This window comes from Gossypium arboreum, chromosome 8, assembly GCF_025698485.1.
Source record: "Gossypium arboreum isolate Shixiya-1 chromosome 8, ASM2569848v2, whole genome shotgun sequence".
In the NCBI taxonomy this organism is placed as follows: domain Eukaryota; kingdom Viridiplantae; phylum Streptophyta; class Magnoliopsida; order Malvales; family Malvaceae; genus Gossypium; species Gossypium arboreum.
Genome location: NC_069077.1, coordinates 102,652,749 through 102,662,720, shown reverse-complemented (window position 1 = coordinate 102,662,720; position 9,972 = coordinate 102,652,749). Strand labels below are relative to the sequence as shown.

At 39.9% G+C, this 9,972-nt stretch overlaps 1 non-coding gene across 1 annotated transcript; it reads right to left on the bottom strand.

Annotated features, from left to right (window-relative positions):
* Positions 1–1,311: 1,311 nt before the first annotated feature.
* LOC128279982 (small nucleolar RNA R71) lies at positions 1,312–1,418 on the bottom strand. Its single transcript, XR_008270165.1, has one exon. It is a non-coding gene; the product is annotated as a small nucleolar RNA R71 (small nucleolar RNA).
* Between the last annotated feature and the right edge of the window lie 8,554 nt (positions 1,419–9,972).

The following is a 9,972-nucleotide window of genomic DNA, read 5'->3' as shown; positions in this document are numbered from 1 at the left end:
GTTGATCCCTCACAAATCTGTATTCGATCAGTCGATAAATGAGCTACCGCCTTTGGCTAAGTTGATCTTTGTGTATGAACATAAGGGTTGGTAATGTGAAGTAAGTATGATATTGAGAATTTGTGCATATGAAATTATCCGTTTAGCTATATGAATGCTATACTTTTGTTGTCTTTGGAATCCTTGCTCAAAACTTACTAAGCATAAATTGCTTACTCCGTTTCTTTGTTTCTCTGTTTTATAGATTTTGGCTCGTCACCATCGGACTCGAGGTTTTGGAAGTCGAAGTCTCCCACACTATCAAAGCCCCCTTTTGGTACAATTTTGGTTGAACTTTGAAATGGCATGTATAGGACTACCCTTTTTGTTGTTGGTCATGTACCCATGGATTTTGTGTAAATTTGGATAGCCATGCGAAAATGGCTTATATACGTTTTTAGCATAGTATTATAATCGTTTTGTATGTTGATCACTATGAGGTATGGAAATGTTTGGATACGATTAGCCATTGGAATGGTTAATCATGATTATACTTTGTGCTATGTATGCAAAAAGGGCTAATTTAATCATGGAAACTATGAAATAGGTAAAGTCTACCTTAAAGGCGATCTTGACAGCAGCAGCGATGTGGATGTGAAAATCATTAAAAATAGTAGGAATGGAATTAAATAGTGAATAAATTATGTAAATGAACCTTGATGAATCTACTTTCATATGGAAGAAACGAAACGGTCATATGAGTTGTATGTTAAGAGATATTTAGGTTTTCATGAAACAGGGCCAGAACGGTTTCTGGATTCCCTGTTCCGAATTTGGAAATTTATTTTAAATTAACCATAGATAATTAGGAGTCATGCCATATATGTATAGATTTCTATTTCAGTCTAGCTTCTATAGAAACAAACGGAATCAGTATTGAAGCTCTGTACAGGGAGATATCCAAGTCGTAATACGCGAAGGTCGGTGTAGTCAATCCCTGTAACATGGGAGACTTTAACTAATAAACTATACTAATTAGCCCGACCAAAAATTCTAAAAACAAATTTGTAGATGCATATATGAGTCTAGTTTCAGGGAAAAATCACGAAACTGATTTTCGAGTTGTGAAACTCAAGATATGATTTTTAAGGTGACAAGGACACGCTTAGCCATTGTCTGGAAATTTTTAAATGGATTGTGAAAATAATTATATTATGTCTGTTAGCACCTCGTGTTCGACTCCGGCCATAGTCTCGGGTACGGGGTGTTACAACTTAGGAACAAATGACCGAGAAATTTTTACTAAAATATTTTTCGCCGGCTAAAACGGCTAAATTACGTAATGATATCTCTTCTTTTCTGCAGATGGATTTAGAAACATTTTACGATGCATGGGAGAGATACAAGGACTTAATGAGAAAGTGCCCTCACCATGGGTTACCTCTTTGGCTTCATGTACAAACATTCCACAATGGTTTGAATCCCTCGACTCGGCAAATGGTTGACACAGCTGCTGGCGGAACCATCAACAACAAAACACCTGAAGAGGCTTATGAATTCATTGAAGAAATGTCACTGAATAACTATCAGTGGCAAGTCATGAGGACTAAGCCAACAAAAATAGCCGGTGTTTATAACGTCGACTCAGTTACGATGCTGTCAAATCAGGTAAAACTTCTCAATAAAAAGATTGATGGTTTACTTGGTTCTACACAGATACATCCAGTAATGAGGTGTGACTCAAGTGGAGGAGGTGTGCATACAGAATATCAATCCTTCAATCCCACAACCGAAGAAGAACAAATCAACTATATGGGTAAAAAAACTTTCGATCTCAAAATAACCCATACAGTAATACTTATAATGCAGGTTGGAGGAACCACCCAAATTTCTCATGGGGCGGTCAAGGAAATCAAAGACCACAACATCCTTCGGGCTACCAACAACCACCCTACCAATAGGAAAAGAAGCCAAACCTTGAAGAGATGCTCTCAAAGTTTATTTTGGTGTCGGAAACTCATTTTTAGAACACCGAGACAGCACTTAAAAATCAACAAGCATCGATCCAAGGACTCGAACCTCAGATAGGCCAGCTTTCCAAACTAATCTACGAACGAACACAAGGTAGTTTTCCAAGTAATACTAAACCTAACCCAAGGGAACAACTCAACGCAATTAATATTCAAGATGACGAAGGAGTCGTTGAGCCTGAACCAGAACCGAGGCAAGAAACTGTGGTAAGCAAGGGTCAAGGTGAGGTAGATCAAAATACAAAAAAACCAGTGAATGAAGAATATAGACCTCGTGTCCCATACCCTAACGCGACAATGAAAGACCGCTCAGACAAACAATTCAGTAAATTCCTCAAACTTTTGAAAAAATTACATATTAACTTACCGTTTATTGAAACTTTGTCGCAGATGAAAAATGCAATGAAATTTTTAAAAGAGCTTTTAGTAAACAAGTGGAAGATGGACGAAGCGTAGCATATGGAGCTAAACGCAGTCTGCTCAACTATTCTATAGAATAATCTACCCGACAAATTGAAAGATCTAGGGAGTTTTACAATTCCTTGCTTAATTGGTAGTTTAGATATAAGTCCTGCATTAGCTGATTTAGGGGCTAGTATTAACGTCGTGCCTTACAAAATGTTTAAGCAACTAGGTCTTGGGAAACCTAAACAAAATAGGATGAGCATTCAATTGGCAGATAAAACTATAAGATTTCCTAGGGGTATTATTGAAGATGTACTAGTGAAAGTAGATAAGTTTATATTTCCCGTTGATTTCGTTATTTTAGACATGAGGAGGATAATAACACCCCTTTGATTTTAGGGAGGCCCTTTTTAGCAACTGCTAAAACCATTATTGATGTTGGCACAGGTGAGCTCACACTTCGAGTAGGAGACGGCACGATCACCCTTCAAGCTCATAATTCTGGCATCACATCAAACATTGAAGGTAATAACCCACACCAATCTACTAAAAGTGACAATATGACTTTGCAGAAATTGAGCTTCAAAGAAGTTCACGAGCCATGTTCCAGAAATGATGGAGGACACACTCATGAAGCACGAAGGCTACGGATAGAGGAGCTAGATGAATGGCGAGGACACAAACAGAGAACACATGATAAATCGAAACTATGCCAAAACAAGGCCGACACCTCTCCAAATCAACTTAAGGTTGGCGATAAAGTCTTACTAGATGCCACAGATCCTCACATTGTCACTACCACACCGAATGAGGAAATCCCTCTTACTGTGACAGCCCCAAATTGACCCTAGTCGGGAAGTGGTTTTGGGACCACAAACCGAGTCATAAAAACAATTAAATATTGGATTCTGTGTTTATTATATGTGTATATAGGCATGTGTGGAAATTTCGTGTTTGAATTTTGGAAATTTTAAGTGAATTTTGCTAAATAGGACTTGTGTGAGAAAACTTAGAAATATGATAGGAAAATGTTGAAGTGGCCTATTGATGCATACTAGGAAATGTTGTCCTTGCATGTCAAATTGCCCAATTATTGCTATAGTGGCCGGCCAAGGTGGGTGTTGATGGGCAAAGGAAACATGCTCCCAACATGTTTGGTTAGTGAGTGATGTATGAAGCAATAAAATAATGTGCTAGCATTAAAGAAAATGTTGACAAAAAAAAAAGAAAAAAAAAGTGTGTGGATGCCCCATTGCCATGACTAAGCAAAGAAAGAAAAAAAAGGGGGAATTTGGTTATGCTTTGTTCTTCTTGCCGTGAACCAAAGGAAAGAATTGGAGAGCTTTTCATTAAGCAAATTCGGCAACCCTTCTTCTAGTTGGAGGTAAGCTTTGAGATGTTGGCTTTAACTTCTTGAGTTTGTTGAGCTAATTGTCATAATGCATTTTGGTAATGTCATGAAAATCAAACTTTCATGGGGGTTTGAACATCAAGCCGTGTATCAAGAGGTTAGGAGAAGGGATTGTTTCATGTTGTATTGAACAAGTTGAGATCGATATGAGGTTAAAAATTTGTGAAAGTTTAGTTAGGAAATGTTTGGTACATTCGGCCATGAGGGTGAGGTTTTCGGCTATGGTGATTAATAATAGTGATAGTTGTTGTTCATACTAAATCTAGATGAACAAGGGTAGTTGCTTACATCTTAATAATTATGAGGTTCTTTCTTGAATCTACCTTAAACTCATGAAGCATTCGGCCATGGTTGATAGTGAAGAGGTTGATATATTTTCTTTATGTTAAATGAATAAGTGTGGATGGGTGAAGCTTGAATTAGTTAAATGTTCATATAGGTTGTTTGGATGCTAATGCAGTATATGAGGATGTTGAACTTGATTAAACAATATTCGCTAGCATGATAGGTATGAAATATTAAGTAAATGAAAATGCTAAATTGTGCTTATATATGTATTCGCCAAGGAAGTGTGGTATGAAGCTTCGATAAGTTTGAGAGATGAATGACCAAATGAGCTATGGGTCATGTATGATTAAATTTTATGCATATGTGTGTGTGCCATTAGTAGCTAATGGCATTCGCATTGTTTAACTAAAATTTGAAATGAATGCTTAAAAGTTAAATGGGTCGCCCAAGTGACCGAATGTGTTAAAAACAATATATGGTTGCCGTATGTGTGTGTTTGATTGGGAAGTAAATTTGTTTGATTTAGCTCAAGAGCTCAAAGGATCGAAGTTGGACAAGGGAAAAGAAAAAGTAATTGAATAGCCGTTGAAGACGTGCGACAACATTCGAGGTAAGTCATTAAGCATGTATTTGGTATTGATTTAAATGGTCATAATATCCATGCAAATTGTGTTTAATGAGATGGTGTGTATATAAAATGTATTTGTATGGAATGATGACATTGCTAAATGTATAAAAGTAGTAACTTGCATAGAGCGTTTGGTCTCGGCACTAAGTGTGCGGGCAATAAATGGGCACGGTGACAAGATTGGCACTAAGTGTGCAGGCTTGGAAGGTATGGCACTAAGTGTGCGAACTTAAATTATATGGCACTAAGTGTGCAAACTTAAATTATATGGCACTAAGTGTGCGAACTTAAATTATATGGCACTAAGTGCGCAAACTTAAATAATATGGCACTATGTGTGCGAGCTTAAATCGCATGGCACTAAGTGTGCGAGATCGTTTATTAAGCACTACGTGTGCGAATTTAATATGTATGTTCTATCGATTGAATATTTATATGGAGGTGTGATTTTATCGAGTTGAGTATGGACAGTGGAAAGAGTAAGCACCTTGAGTTCATGGCTAATAGATGCTATGTTCATGCTCGGGGTTGAGTTGGTAAGTTTAAATCTATGTGATGATTTCAATTGCATTCCGTAAATAAGGTAACGTGGAATAGATGAAAGTCATTTGATTGCATGATTATTGCGGAAATGAGATGATGTATGGAAATGCCTCAATTACTCTATTGAATAAGTATATAAAATGTGATTGGGTGAGTTGGTATGAGATTGAACCGAAAGGTCCAAGGAACTATGGTATAGTTCGATATGGATGGGGTACCTAGCCTCGTGCATTGTTTCATGTTGTGATAATTTTATTAATGGATGGTTGTAGAATGCTTACGACTTCTTGAGTTATAAACTCACTCGGTGTTTTCTTGTCACCCATTTTAGGTCTCTTGGACTCGTCTCCTTTTGGGTGCTCGGAACCGTCAACTAAGTCATCACACCGCGAGCAAACTTTTGGTATTGTCTTCTTAGTTGAACTAGGAGAACATTTGGCATGTATGGGCTATTTTGTTTTGTTAAATTTTGGGTCAGAAACTTTAAGCCATGTGAAAATGGCATATGTGGTCGGTTGAGTGGGATGCTAGAACCTATAGCCACGAGTCTTAGAAACCTTAATTTTGATAAGATGGCCATAATTTGTGTCATGTATGATGGATGATTAGTAAGGCCAAGGAAAGATTCATGAAATTGGCATAGTTCATCGCAGTAACTGTTGCGGATAGCAGCAGTGATATGAGATCGAAAAATCACTAAAAATAGTAGGAGTGGAATTAATTTCTAAAAAAATTATGTACTCGAAGCTTGATGGGTCTATTTTCATATGGACGAAACGAAACGACCATATGAGCTGTATTTTAAGAGATATTTAAGATTTCGTGAGACAGGGCCAGAACGGTTTCTGGATCCTCTGTTTCGACTTTTAAAATTTACCATAAATTATCCAGAAACAATTAGAAATCATGCCTTATATGCATAGATTCCCCTTTGAGTCTAGTTCCATTAGAAACAAACGGCATGAGCATTGGAGCTCTGTACGAGATGATATCCAGGTCGTAATACGCAAAGGTCAGTGTAGCCGAACCCTGAAACAGGGGTGATTTTAACTAATAAACTGTACCAATTGGCCTGACCAAAAATTCTAGAAATAAATCCATGGATGGATATATGAGTCTAAATTTTGGAAAAATTTACGGAACTAGTTTTCGAGTTCTAGAACTCGAGATATGACTTTTAAGGTGACAGGGACGCAGTTGCCAGCTGGACTGGAAATGTGAAAAATAGTCTGTGTGACACATGAGAGTTGGTCTGAAAACCCCTCGTGTCCGACTCCGGCGGCGGTATCGGGAACGGGGTGTTACATTTTATTGGTATCAGAGCTATGGTTTAGTCGGTTCTAGGACTACCATAGCGCGTGTGAGTCTAGCTATACATGCCAAATTGTTAGTGCTTAATAATGTGATGACTTCTGACGGTTGAAATTTTTGTTTTGATTAGCAAATGGAACCCGGGATAGAGAGACCCTTGGCGGATGACGTTGAAAGTGTAGCGGCTGCTCCCGCGCAAGGGACACCGCCTGTTGAGCCTCAGTCATCCGCGAATAATCAAAATGAAGGGGCGAAACAAGTCTTCTTCACCATGATGAATGAGTGGGTCGCGTAATATACCCGAACCAACCCGGCTGTCCAACCATTCCCGAATTTAAATACTCCGCCCAAGAGCCGCAATACCTCCGATTCGATCCCGTGAGGTGAGTAAACCACCGTGGACTTGATTAGGAAGCGTGGGGAGGAGTTTAAGGCCATAGTTACCGATGATGCCGAGAGGGCGAAGTTCGCTTGATAACACCATTCGAGTGTTTGATGAACTATCATGCACACCGATGAATGTCTTAAGTGTGCTATATCCTTGTTGCGAGACTCACTTACTATTGGTGGAGGACTTTAATTTCCATAGTCCCAAATGAACGAAAGAGTTGGGATTTCTTTCAATCGAATTTGAAAGAAATACATTAGTCAACAGTTCATCGATCGAGCGTAAGGAATTCTTGGAACTCAAGCAAGGCCGTATGACAGTATTTGAATATGAACATGAGTTTGTAAGACTTAGTCGGTATGCTCAGGAGTGTGTGGCTGATGAGGTTGCTATGTGCAAAAGATTTGAAGAAGGATTGAATGAAGAGTTAAAGCTACTAGTGGGTATTTTGGAGATAAAGGAGTTCGTAACACTAGTCGAACGAGCCTGCAAGGCGGAAGAACTTGGAAAGGAGAAGAAGAAGGCTGAATTTGAAGCAAGAGATTATCGTAAAAGATCGACGAGTAAAGCTCCATTCTCGGCGGTAAAGAAGTTCAGGGAGGACACTAATAAGTCGAGGGCGACTGTGGGAATTTCCATCAGAGCCCGACCATTGACGGACTCCCGAGCTACTTCGGTAGCTAGTGTGGGTAATAATCGTCAAGAGAAACCTGAATGCCCCCAATGTGGAAGACGACACCTAGGTGAATGTTGGGGTAAGTCTGTTAATAGGGTCTGTTATGGATGCGGTTCGAAGAACCACTTCATTAGAGATTGCACGAGCTAGATGAGAAGAATAAGATGCAAGGTGCAAGACCTAGTGGAACGACGGCTAGAGGTAGGCCCCGAGAATTTCGGAGGTAGGGTGGTAATCGAGAGGAGCCTCGACACGGTTGTTCGATCCGAGACCCGTGCTCTGCTAGAGCATATGCCATCCGCGCATGAGAGGAGGCATCCTTCCCTGACGTTATCACTAGTACTTTTACTCTCTTTGATACTAGTGTGATTGCATTGATTGACCCCAGCTCTACTCATTCATATGTATGTGAAACCTTAGGATCCAAAGAAGACTCTACTGTTGAGTCTCTCGAGTTCGTAATTCGAGTGTCGAACCCTTTGGGTCAATACGTATCGTTGATAAAGTGTGCAAGAGATGCCCCTAATAATTCGAGAATCTGCTTTTCCCCGATCGATGCTTCTACCATTTGATGAATTCGATGTTATTCTTGGTATGGATTGGCTAACCGTACATGATTGCAGTGGTGGACTGCAAAAGGAAAACCATTGATTTGAGAAGCGCAAATAATGAGGTAGTCCGAGTCGAGTCTACTGATTTAAAGGGAGTGCCAGCGATAATATCTTCTATGACCGCTCGGAGATATGTGAAAAAGGGGTGTGAAACATACCTTGTGTATGTGTTTGAATGTAAAGAGATGGAAAGGAAACTCGAATCGGTACCAGTGGTTTGTGAGTATTCAGATGTTTTTCCTGAGGAGTTATCGGGATTGCCACCGGTTCGAGAAGTAGAATTCGGCATCGAAGTTGTACCAGGTACTACGCCGATCTCAATAGCCCCGTATCGTATGGCATTAACGGAATTAAAGGAATTGAAGGTTCAATTGCAAGAATTGACGGATAGAGGTTTCGCTCGATCGAAGTTTTTCTCCATGGGCGCACAAAGATTGTTTGTGAAGAAGAAGGATGGAACTATGAGATTCGTGATCGACTATCGTTAGTTGAATAAAGTAACGATAAAGAATAAATATCCGTTGCCACGAATTGACGATTTGTTCGATCAATTAAAGGGAGCCTCAGTGTTTTCAAAGATAGATTTGAGGTCGGGGTACTATCAGTTGAGGGTCCGAGAATCGGACATACCCAAAACCGCTTTTAGAACGAGGTACGGTCACTACTAAATTCTTGGTGATGCCGTTTGGGCTCACTAATGCCCTCGCGGTATTTATGGATTTAATGAATAGAATTTTCAGGCCATACTTGGACCGGTTCAGTAGTTGTATTTATCGATGACATTTTGGTCTATTCGAGAGATGAAACCGAACATGCTTGAACACCGAGGCTAGTGTTGCAAATTTTACGAGATAAGCGATTATATGCAAAGTTCAAGAATGTGAATTTTGGTTGAGAGAGGTTAGCTTTCTAGGCACGTGGTGTCCGTGATCGTGTCGTGGTGGACCCGAACAAAATTTCGCCATAGTCGATTGAAACCTCAAGGAATGTTACCGGTTAGGAGCTTTTTGGGGCTTGCGGATACTATCGACGATTTGTGAAAGGTTTTTCGATGATAGCGCACCGATGACGAAACTACTCCAAAAGATGTTAAGTTCGAGTGGTCGAACGCTGTCAAGAAAGTTTCGATCGACTAAAAACCTGTTTAATCGAGGCCCCAATACTAGTACAATTTGAGTCCCAGAAAGAGTTTGTCATATCTGATGACACATCCTTGCTTGGGTTAGGTTGTGTGTTGATGCAAGAAGGTTGAGTTGTGACTTACGCGTCGAGACAACAAAAGCCGCATGAGAGGAACTATCCGACCCATGACCTTGAACTAGCAGCCATAGTGTTCGCCTTGAAAATATGGCGGCATTACTTGTTTGGAGAAAGGTGTCATATTTTTTCGGACCACAAGAGTCTTAAATATTTGATGACTCAAAGAGATTTAAACCTGCGACAAAGACGTTGGCTTGAGTTGTTGAAAGACTATGAACTCATCATTGATAATCACCCGGGAAAGGCCAACGTGGTGGCCGATGCAATAAGTCGTAAAGCACTGTTTGCTTTGAGAGCGATGGATGCTCACCTATCCATTTCACCCGAGGAGGTGCTAGTAGTCGAATTAGAGGCCAAACCGTTGTTGATTCATCAAATACTTGAGTCTCAGAAGGTCGACGCTGAATTGGTCGCTAAGCGAGCCGAATGTGTTTCAAATGAA